Source organism: Cornus florida, unplaced genomic scaffold (assembly GCF_030987335.1).
Source record: "Cornus florida cultivar Cherokee Brave unplaced genomic scaffold, ASM3098733v1 CherokeeBrave_3.0.0_Hap2_Chr11, whole genome shotgun sequence".
NCBI classification, from domain to species: Eukaryota; Viridiplantae; Streptophyta; class Magnoliopsida; order Cornales; family Cornaceae; genus Cornus; species Cornus florida.
The window spans coordinates 9,611,501-9,623,062 of NW_026775581.1; the positions used below are offsets into that span (position 1 = coordinate 9,611,501).

Sequence of the window (11,562 nt, forward strand, 5' to 3'; positions counted from 1 at the left end):
AATCAAATGTAAATAATTGAAGAACCGTGAAGGAAGAGAGACAGATTTTACAGAAGAATATAAGCAGAAAAATGGATGCCTTTTATTAGGTTCTTGACCTCTTATTTATATATTTACAAAGAGATTTCTATGGGGCCAGTACTGGTCATTTTGTATGTGGGTATTCATCCCCCCTGATTCTTTGTGATTTCCTTTTATGATGGGTGTTACTTCCAGTGCGTTTGAATTTGGCTTGGGTTGATTGGGCTTTGCTTCCTCTATTTGGACCAACTTGAAGTCCGATGTCTTTTAAGGTGGGCTTCTAATTGCTTTTCGTTGGATGTTGGGCTTCTGGTTTAATTATACCAATACTGGGTCTTCCTTTTTCGATGACATGTGGTGTCCTTTGATTGGTGGGAAAATTTCCTTCCACACTTTGCTCTCAATTCCATTTATGAATCAAATTCGTATAGAGAATTATAACTGATTTTTGGAAGTGGAAGGGTTTTTTGCGGATGGTACTACTCATCATCACCACTTGGGGTTCTATGTTTTGGGGTCTCATGCTGTCGTCTCTTCATTGTCTCCCTTGTATCATTATATATTGCGCTCTAGTTGTCTCCGTGGATTGCATTTGCGAGAATATCTTGGCTTTGAGAACAAATACGTCTGCTTCTGTTCGGTCTTCCCCTATTGTTTAAGGTCAGTCTTTCTTTTGTTTATTTTAATTTGTGAGTTGTACACAGCGGAATATTTAGAAAGTTTTGTATTTTTAGAAACAGATCTGTGTCTTTCTAACTTTACTTATTTTAGCAATTAAACAATTAATCTCATGCAAGATAAAATAGACCAATTGTTTGCATGGGAAAACCTCGTGGACTATGCAGTCCAAAGTAAACTGATCCACTATGTATGAAACAAAGTACACTGAACTTTGACTCAAGCTCATACCCATTCGTTTTACCAAAGACCAATAGCTGACAATCCTCTGGCTTTGCGACGTCCCGTCCAACAGCACTTGACCTCAGGCTTACGCTTGATCTCTGAAGCAGGATTGCAGGTAGATCAAACAACACTCCTCGAATGTTTTGACCCTTTCAAAGTGTGATCGCTTTTACTTCTGTTCTTCAATATTTGAATTTGATGTAGAAGTAGATTTGTTTTTCTATGATCGTTGTAGATGCAAGACTTTGATCATGATCAGGATTTGAACAACTCTCTAAACTCACTCTTGTGTTTATGTGTATGTTCTAGAAAGACTGACTGAGAAATCAGCTTGGATTTTCTGCAAAAATAAACTTTCTAAGGCTTTTATGAATAATGAAGTTGTAATGCAAAATCCATACTAAACCTAGATGTATATCAGAGTTTATATAGAATATTCAACAACCTAATCCTTTATAAAATAAAGGAAATGTCGTGCATAGGATTTTTGGTATAATTCTAAACTAACTAGGAAAAAAATCAGGATAGGATTCAAAAGTTACCTAAACTGTAGAAGATCTTTGAACCGGTTCAAGAAAGGCTGAACTGGTTTAAGAATGGTAGTGAAATTTTGAAGGAACTTTGAACATCTTGAACCGGTTCCAAAAAGCTTGAACCAGTTCAAGTTTGCCAGAATTGAATCCTAAAGCTCTGAAGGTTTGAAAACATTGTTTTGGTAAGATCTGAAAATGTACCAAGTATGGAATGTGTCCTAACCTTTTTAGATTTCTTCCTAAAGTGTTGTTACTTTCTTAATGATCTCAGTATAGTATCTTTGAACAACCTTCCAATTCCGCAGCCGATTTCAATCCTAATATGGTTACTTGAAATTATAACTCGATCATACATATTTTAACACCGAAATTTGCCAATTACAGAATTTAATCTCACAATCTCCCCTTTTGGCAACTTCGTGACAAAACCCTAAAAATAATTAAGTAATCAACTAATAAGCGCTGAAAAGTGTGCATTTAAACCCCTCAAGCTTGAATGTTCTAAGACCTTTATCTATCTTATTTTTCCGTTTTAGTCTAATTTCGTGTCATTCCCCTTTTCAAGTAGTTATCTCCAAAATATATTAAATCAGCTGAATTAGATCATTGGAGGAAACAATCTAAAGTCTAGTAGAAGAAAGGAGCAAAGTGGTGAAAAAGTCTTCTATGATTGATCGAACCGAGCCATAACCGATCGTACTCCGATCGTTCCAACCATGCCATGATGGATCCTTGTCCTTATTTTCAGGAAAATTTCCTATTCAATCAATCCAACCTTTCCTTTGATCGATCGAACCTTTTGATCTTATCCTCACCTACCACTTTTGTCATTTTCCTATAAATATCTTAGCCTTTGTCCTTATCCAAATAAATGCGTCGCCTTACTTCGATTGATCAGAGCAACCATGTGATCGATCGAACTGTGACGACCCTGGTTTTTAGGCCAGCATGTCCTGTGATGAACCATAAGGATGATCCGATAACGGATCCGAATGCAGAAGTGAAAACGGAAAACAAGACTCTAAGAAGTCAAAGTGACCTTCCATGAGGTCGTGGAACTTAACAAGAACTGATGCGGAAGCAAAAGATTGAAAATATGACAAATAAGCCCCCAGGGGCAAAATAGTCATTTCTAAAAACTGTAGATTCGGGTGCCACCGAGCACACCGCTGGAAGGACAACGAAAAACTAATCAAGTGATTCGTAGTCCGGACGAAGGAGAAACGGCATGACGACGAAAAACGGACGCTTAAAGCTTTAAGGGCAAACTGGTAATTATCCAGAAATATCCGGGTGTAACTGAGCACACCGTTGGATAGACGACGAAAAATTAATCAAGTTAAAAAAAAAATTCACTTGAATCGGAGTCCGAACGAAGGAGAAAAGCCCAAAAGAAGAATTGACGTCGCGGCGGCCCGACGAGGGGCCATGACAGCCCCATGCGCACGCCCATGCTCGTGCCCATGCATGCCGCGCGCGCGCCGGGTGCACACATGGCTGGCAGCAGCCCATAAAGCTGCTGTGTGGGTTCTTTTTTCAGAAAAATCCGGAATAGAGGCTGAATTTGGAGGCATAGATGAACTTTTTTGCAAAAACACAAAGAAGAAACCCCCCTCAAAATTGAGTTTTCTATGTGACTCACAAGAGAATTTAGGAAAAACTCAATGTAAAATTCCCAAAATGCCATCCCAAGAAATCTGGTCCAGAGGGTCGAAAAAGCTGCTAAATTGAAAAACTGAAAGCTGAACTTCGTAAGCGATTTCCGATGCCAAGACAACATTTTCTGGAAAAACACGAAAAAGAAACCCCCCCTAAAATCATGTTTTCTATTCAACCATATTGAAAGAAGGAAATAAAACTAAATGACAAAGTCTAGAATGCCCCTAGATCAGAATATGCAACAAAAACGCAAAATGAAATCGTAGGAGGCTCAAAACACAAACGATGAGGTTTTGCCCGGAAACGACTATGCACGCAAACGTAACTTACCTATTTAGACCCGCTACAATGGTCCATGGCTTAAAAATATAGCCGATACAAAATCCGACCCCCCAACGGGCAAAAAGGCAAAAATGGACTTGGAATGGAAAACATGGAATCCAAAAATGTAAAATGGAGTCAAATGACCATTTGGCCCTTGGACACACTTCATACAAGATTTATAAGACCCTATAAAAGAATCAAAATGGAATTCCCACACCCGATGCAACCATGGTAAAACAATGACTTGCGATTTTTCAAGGTTTTCATAACATTTCATGCAGTTAAAAAGTTACATAGAATACAATACACATGTCATTGGCCTCCGGCCTCATCTCATACATATCAATTACATTGAAAGGAGTGTACTTAAGTATACATTATATACATGGAATCAAATATACATATTTTGACATATAAGTCTACAAAATGACATTTCATACTAACATTTGCATGAAATGGAAACTTGAAAGCTACACGACATCTAAGGAATGCTAGGCATCACGAACCAAGTCTTCGTACCTGAAATATGCCCAATATCGTAGGGATGAGTAACATAAAGCTACTCGTAGGAGATGAGCATGCATCGACCTAGCATTTTACAAATTTATCACCTTAAGGTGAAACATGTTAAAGGGGCTCATGCCACCTAACGTCTATGTCCAAGTGAGACTCGGGGAGCATCCTAAGCTACCTTAGAGTCTAAGCAACAAGAATCATGATATACATACGTGTATGAAACGAATCATGGTTGGAATAATCCAAAGAACACGACAAGAAGAATGCTTGAGCATAGATTAACATGAATTGCATTTTTAATACAATTGAACTAGGTCTAGAGTAATACATACAACATGACAAAAGCATATTTGAATACAAGTTAACAAGAATCACATTATCCATGCAATTCAACAACAAAAGAGCATGTTATACAATGCAACAAGGTTTAAGTTCTCAAAGCCATCAACTTAGAATCAAAAGCACAAAATAATAGTAGTGGTTCATGCCACCTAACGTCTGTGTTATAAATGAATCAATAGGATCAATTCTAAGCTTTATTAGAACGTCAAAACACGATTTTCAATATCGATGCAATTTAACCAACATTGAAACTTCCAATACAACGCATAAAGCACAATTTCGCAAAGTTAACATCCTGTAACTTAAAATGAAATGACAGATAAGAAACAACAAGTTACAACATCATCTAGTTATCAACTTGAAAATGAAATGCGAAGTCAAATAAAGTGGATACTCGGACGTCACGCCGGATCAGACCGACAACATAGTTACTTTAGGGTTATTAGCCCATGGGTAACCTCCCTATGTGCGCACTAGACTATATAGAGGGACTATCCCTCGTACTAGAACCACGTCCTAGCCATAGTCAAACAACGACATCCCCAAGTTTCCAAAATCAACAAGTTGTGCAACAACGCATATATTAACAGGAATATGCAAGATAATCAACTATCTACTAAGCACAACCAAATTTGGAAACCTATACAATACATGCTCTAAATTCACAACTAATATGATATGATGAATGTCGAATCTTCAGTGTGCGATTCGTTACACGCTATGCATGAAAGATGTTAAATACGAAGTGTGCAAATCATTACACAAGGCAACAATATATTCAATAAGGAAAACATATTCTCATGAGTATAAACATAGCAACAATATATCCAATGCTCAAAACATAACCAAATGAATATACAACAAGTCCATGTCCAGGATTTTGATATAGAAACGACTTTCAAACACAATTAAATCCATGGCTCAATTCGATAGAATTTAATTAAATAAAAATAATAAAATTCCCTAGATTCTAATTCAATTCCAAATAATCTCAAATTAATACATATTAAGGAACATAGCATGGTCATCACCTATATCCATTCTAAAACTCAATTAGGTTATTAGAACAACAAGTAGAACTCTAATTAAATCATGCTAATTTAATTACCAAGGTTATAAAGCAACTTCAATTGCTTTCAAATTCAACTATATTGGAGAGCATGCTAAGGCCTAATTTAACATGCTAACACATATTGATTTTAAGCTAGTTAAGGCCATGTGAATTAATCTTTCACCTAAGATAAATATTAAATAAAATCTTTAATACTTATTCAAATGTTCCAATTTTAATACACGACAATGAGCATATCAAGGGGCAATATAAAATCATGCTACATGTTTAAACCAAGTCATGAGCAACAGGGAAAATTAGATCCCGTACAAGAAAAATAAATAATAAAATCTCAAGATTTTATATTTAATCATGCAAACAAGTAGTATAAGCATCATAAGCATGCTATATAACAAGAATTTAAACTTAGAACATTCCTACCTTAATTTGAGATGAAAATCCCAAAGGCCCACCAAAATAAAAGTGCTCCGAATTCGACGATACCGAGAGGTTTTGTCGGGGACAACACCGTGAACAAGAATCCGCAAGAAGCCCCATGAAAATCTCAACTTGACTCCAAACCCGAACTCGAAAAATCGTCGGAAATGGATTCTAATAAGGGCAAAAGGTAGAGCACGTCGAGGGAAGCAATAAATGCTAAGGCCGAAGGATTTCTACCAAGGAAATCAAGTGGAGGAGAAGAAAGAGTGAAGGCAGCCCCTTGGGCTCCCATGGCTGCCAGCCAAGAGGAGGAAGAAGGCCTGAAAATCTGATTTTAAAAATTAGGGCAACCATTTTATAGAAATCTCAAAAAGTGCCCCGAAAGGGCCCCGCCGGGTTCGGAAAAGTGGATTTTGAGCAAACGCGCTCAAACGGCAAAACTCCATGAACAAAAAAGATTCAAAATAAGAAAATATAACAGCGGAAGAAACGGCGTCGAAAACTAAGTCCCGAGCAGAAAGTTATGCCCCGAACAAGTTCTGCGGCAACCGGGTCCAGAAACTCTAAAACTGGAGAAAAACGACCAGAACGGAATTCTATGAATTTACAAGTCAACAAAAAGTGAAAATGAATCCAGGCTCCAGACAAGACATTTTGCAATAACTTTCGTTAATTGCACAATGGCCCCTACAAAAGGGTTAATTGCGAAATTGTCCCAGAATGAAAATATCTTCTAAAAGGTATTTTTTTAGATGCCCCTGAAATAAAATATCTTCAAAAGATATTTACGAAAAACACCCCAAGAAATGAAAAAGATTCTAATGAATTGTACATCCATGCCTCTACGGACACCGAGAGTAACCTGAGTGAAGATACGTATTTCGAGGAAACCACTCAAGATGAAGACACGTGAAGTCACAAACTAACTTCGAGCATGAAAAGTGAGGTTGTGCCAAAAACTGACATACGGAGATAAGACGAAATAGGGAAAATGATAGAATAGGGAAAAGACGAAATGGTGCATAGTGTCCGAAAAACGAAAAATGTGAAAATGACTCGGTCCTCAAAGGAAGTTGTCAATTCACGGAAAAGAGTCTCAGGAACCAATTCCGAGCACTCTAGATGACACTTAGCGACACGAAACAGAGCTCAGAAAAGAAAATTAAACGAAAAAAATTCATTCGTAAAATTTCAGGAAAAAGGAAAGGAAGACAAATGATCGGTTCGTTACACGAACTGCCTCAAATTACGTGTAAAATAAATTTCAAACTGAATTGAAGGTGTGCTCGTGGTGCAATCATTTGGAGGTCCTAGTGCATGAGGTCTGACCATTGGGTGTGACATTTGAGCTACCTATATAAGGAATTTGGCTAATTTTAGCAAAGAGATGGTTAGTTAGAGAGAGGGAATTGGCTAGAGATTAGAGAGAGAAAACATTGTATTTTGGGGAGAGTTCTTCATTATTCTAGGGTTTCCTACCAAGAACAACCAAGAAGGAGGATGAATTTAACCATGGAAGAAGCCCTTGAGGGTTGGATGATAGCTTCCTAGACTTTGATGATTGTAATTAATGGGAATTTGTGTTGTAACTATTGTTTTGACCTCTTTTATATATGAATCTTGTTTCTACATGATTTGTGTAGTTTAATATTTCCAATTGATCATTTAATTCTATCCATATATTTATATATGCTAGAATGGATGTTCATGTGTTTATCTCTAGATTTTGTGACATTGATGCATGTCTATCTGTGTTGATATTATGAATCTAGTGATAGTCAAGGCATGGTGCTTAAATGGATTACTCTTGTAGTTTATTTGATGGTTCATACTTATTTCTTGATGGATTGTGCCACCTCCTTAGCTTAATTAGTTTAATTTTCATGTCACTAGCTTAGTTATAGTGTAATTACTTTACTTTCTTAGATAGGTGGACAATCCATTCTTGTTGTTTGATATTCTATGCTTATGAATGCAAGTGGTTTAATTCTCTAATTTAATGAGTGTGCATTAATTGTGGACTTATGGAAGGATTAATGGCTTAATTTGATATGTTGTGCTATTTACTAGATTGACTAAACAATGTATTCTTACTTGGCCATCCATGTTTAATATTTCAATTAATGGCACACACTTTCATTTACAACACACAATCCCTATAATCCATCAAATATTGAATATCTATGAAGGTAATGCTTAGTGGTGAACTCTATGACCTAAGACTCCTCTCTCATATTCTCTACACCTCATTTGTCTTAGTTGTTTTACATTGCATTTCTTTAGTTTAAATTTAGTATAATTCAACTAACGAACCCTCTTTTGATCATTCGACTTACTAATCCAACATTGATTCCAAAGTACCATTCATTTCCCCTGGGACGATCCCTACTTACTCTAGCTATATTAATAGTTAGTAGTGGTAGTGGCATTCTATAAATTCAAACTTAGTCATACTACATTTTACCACAATTGTGCAACAAGGTATTGACCACACCAAGTTTTGGCGCCGTTGCCGGGGATTTGGCAATGCCGTATTTTGGAACCAATTAGGAATTAGTACTCTTTTGATCTTGTCTTTATTTTTATTTTACTTTGGTTACTTATTGTGTTTGTTCTTGATTGACTAGGTGCATTGAGCCAAGAGAAATGAAGCAAAAGGATTTTAAAGCAAAGAAGCTAGCTAAGCTAAGCAAAGCAAAATCATAAAAAGCTAAAAATAAAAAAAATTGCAAAGCAAAGCAAGGCAAAGAAAAATTGAAAAATAATTTGAAATTGCTTAAGGATCCTTTGTGAGCTTTTCTTACTCTCTCTCTTGCTTATATTGTCGGCCCACATGGTGGCAAGTTTTAATTTCTTAGATAGATCGTCGGCTCGCGTGGAGGCAATTTATTTTTCTTGCATATTGTTAAAAGCATGGGAGTATGGGATCAATGTATGTTGAGGTTAGTTAATTGACTTGTTGTGGAGGAGAAGTGCTTGCTAATTGCTTGTTGTTGAGTTGTTGTTTGTTTTGATTGTGCATGCATGGTCGTAGGTCGTTGAATCATACTCTTGCCCCATTAAATTTGAATCTTGAATCCATTGTCCGTAATCCAAGGGGAAGGGATAATTCTAGGAACTCCATTTCATCAATGGAGGAACATAATGAGGACCATGTAGAGGACCTTGGTCACATCGATTAACAAGGCGTCCTTCACCCTAATATGCATCAACACCATGATAAGATTCAAGTACCATTAGGTATGCCAAGACCTTTCATTCCACAACAACAAGGCCAAGTTCCATTGGGAATGCCTCGGCCAATTTTTGTTCCACCTCCACCTCCTATTGTTCAAGTAAATCATGGTGCTCGTGTAGAGCCACCGGTTGTAAATCCTCCTCTTGCTTTAAAAGACCATTATGTGCCAAATGAGTATAATGCACCAACATGCATTCAATTACCTTCATTTAGAGCACACCATTATGAGATTAAACCACAAATAATTCAAATGCTTCCCAATTATCATAGGCTACCAAGTGTAGAACCTTATAAGCATTTGGATGAGTTCCTTGAAGTGTGTTCCACCGTGAAATACACGGACATGCCGGAAGATGTTTTAAGGTTAAAACTCTTCCCTTTCACCCTTAAAGATAAAACAAAATACTGGTTTAACAATTTAAGGCATTTTTCGATAACTTCTTGGGCAGAGATACAACAAGAGTTCTTGAAAAAGTACTATCCTGTATCAAAGACCAATTCAATGAGAACTTCAATTCGAGAATTTTCTTAAGGGGAAGGGGAAATGTTTCATGAGGCATGGGAGCGATTAAACGATTTGCTTAAGAAGTGTCCACACCATGACATTCCTAAATGGCAATTGGTTCAATTTTTCTTTGAAAGTTTGTCGGATAATTATAAAGGAATGGTTGATGCTTCTATGGGTGGTTCTTATCTTGATAAGCATGAAGATGATATATGACGCTTATATGAGAGCATGAGTGAAAATTCAATGCATCGATCTTTATCATTTAAAAATGGTAGAAATTTAGGTGGAAGAAAGAATGTCGACTTATATCAAGTTGACCATTCTAATGATATAGTCGCCGAAGTGAAGTCTTTATCCCAAAGGTTTGATCAATTTTTTATTAACCAAAATTCGATGAACCAAGTGTCTTCCACCCCTAATCATACTCATCATCCTTCCAATGAATCATGCATGACTTGTTCTAGTGTTTTACATTCTACTTCCAATTGTCCCCATAAATATGTGCAAAGTGAACACCATGAACAAGTGAATGCCGCTTTTGCTAACCAAGGGAATAATCCCTATAGCACCTATTATAATGCCGGGTGGAGGAACCATCCAAACTTCTTTTGGAAAAGCCAAAGGAAAGGCTCAAACCCACCCCAAAGTGGTTTCCAAGGCAAGTATGTTCTGCCCCCAATGTAAGGCCAAGGTTCCCAAGGTTATCGTTCATCTTACCAAGCATCATATGGAAACCAATTTTCAAATTCTTATTTTCCAAACCAATTTTCATATTCTCAAGGAACTTCAAGGAGTCCCGCATTTGAAGAAAAAGTTTTATCCGCTAATCGAAGGCTGGACTATCAATTATAAATCAACCTTTTTGCAATAGCACAAATCATTGTAAAATAGGGCTATTGGTTGGGTAAGTCAAACCACTGGGACTGCTAGTTTATAGCAACTTAGGTGTCTAGAATCATTTTTAGAATGATAAAGGGGTGATGAGGATTTGTTGGTTTGTCACTTAAGCTATGAATTGAGAAATGCATAAAACAGTAAATTGCAAGGAGTTTAGAAAGAGAAGATCTAGATAGAGAGGTCTACGGAAGTGAATCCACTCTTACCCTTTACACATGCTAAGTATATGATTGATTTGGGGAATTAATGTACATACATGACCATGATACATAGCAACACATAATTACTACAATATCTTCAAGAAATTCATTTAATCACAAGGTAAGAATAACCTATCAAAACTTCACATGCTTGAGCTATCTAGACTATGGTGTAACCTTAGACATGCTCGCTAAGCTAGAGATTATCAAACCCTTAATTAAATGGTAAAAGCACATGGAATCAAGATGCAAGATTAACCCATCAAAAGAAATTCTTAAGCTATGGATTAACAAGTTTCTCAAAAACCATGCCATTAAAACCATTCCATAATCTCGTTTCCATTGTCACTATGAAAATACTAGCCATACAACCATGAGAATAAATAATCTAAGACAAGAACATTTGATTCAACATGATCATTTATAATTAAAAACATTCATTACAAATTGTAATATGCTATAGATTATGGAACTTGGCCACATATACATTTCATTCCCAAAAATAAATAAAAAATTAAACATACTTACAAGGAAGGGTTTCATCACCTCCCTAGATGGAGGTTTAGTTACCCATTAATGCTACAAGGAATGAAGAGGAAGAAGAATATCCCTTCATTTCTGCACCCTTGCTCCAAGAACACTTCTCCCCTCTCTAGATCTCAAAAATGTTATATATATGATATGAGATCACCTTCCCCCCTTTATTTATCCAAAACCTACTCCCCATACTCACAATCCCGAGCTCCCCCCTCTGCATGAAGCTAGACCACACAAAAGAAGGATAAGGGGACCAAAAAGCTGAAAATCAGGGGCAGTTGAACTGCCTTCTGAAGTTCTGCGGGCGCCCGCGGTGGCCTGGCCTTGCGAGGATGCTACTGGTGCGTTTGGTGGGCACCCGCAATGGCGCGGCGGGCACCCGCGGGAGTTCG

The 11,562-nt window shown here is 37.1% G+C and overlaps 1 pseudogene; it reads right to left on the reverse strand.

The window, feature by feature from the left end:
• Positions 1-9,535: 9,535 nt before the first annotated feature.
• LOC132287394 (small nucleolar RNA R71) lies at positions 9,536-9,634 on the reverse strand (annotated as a pseudogene).
• Positions 9,635-11,562: the final 1,928 nt, after the last annotated feature.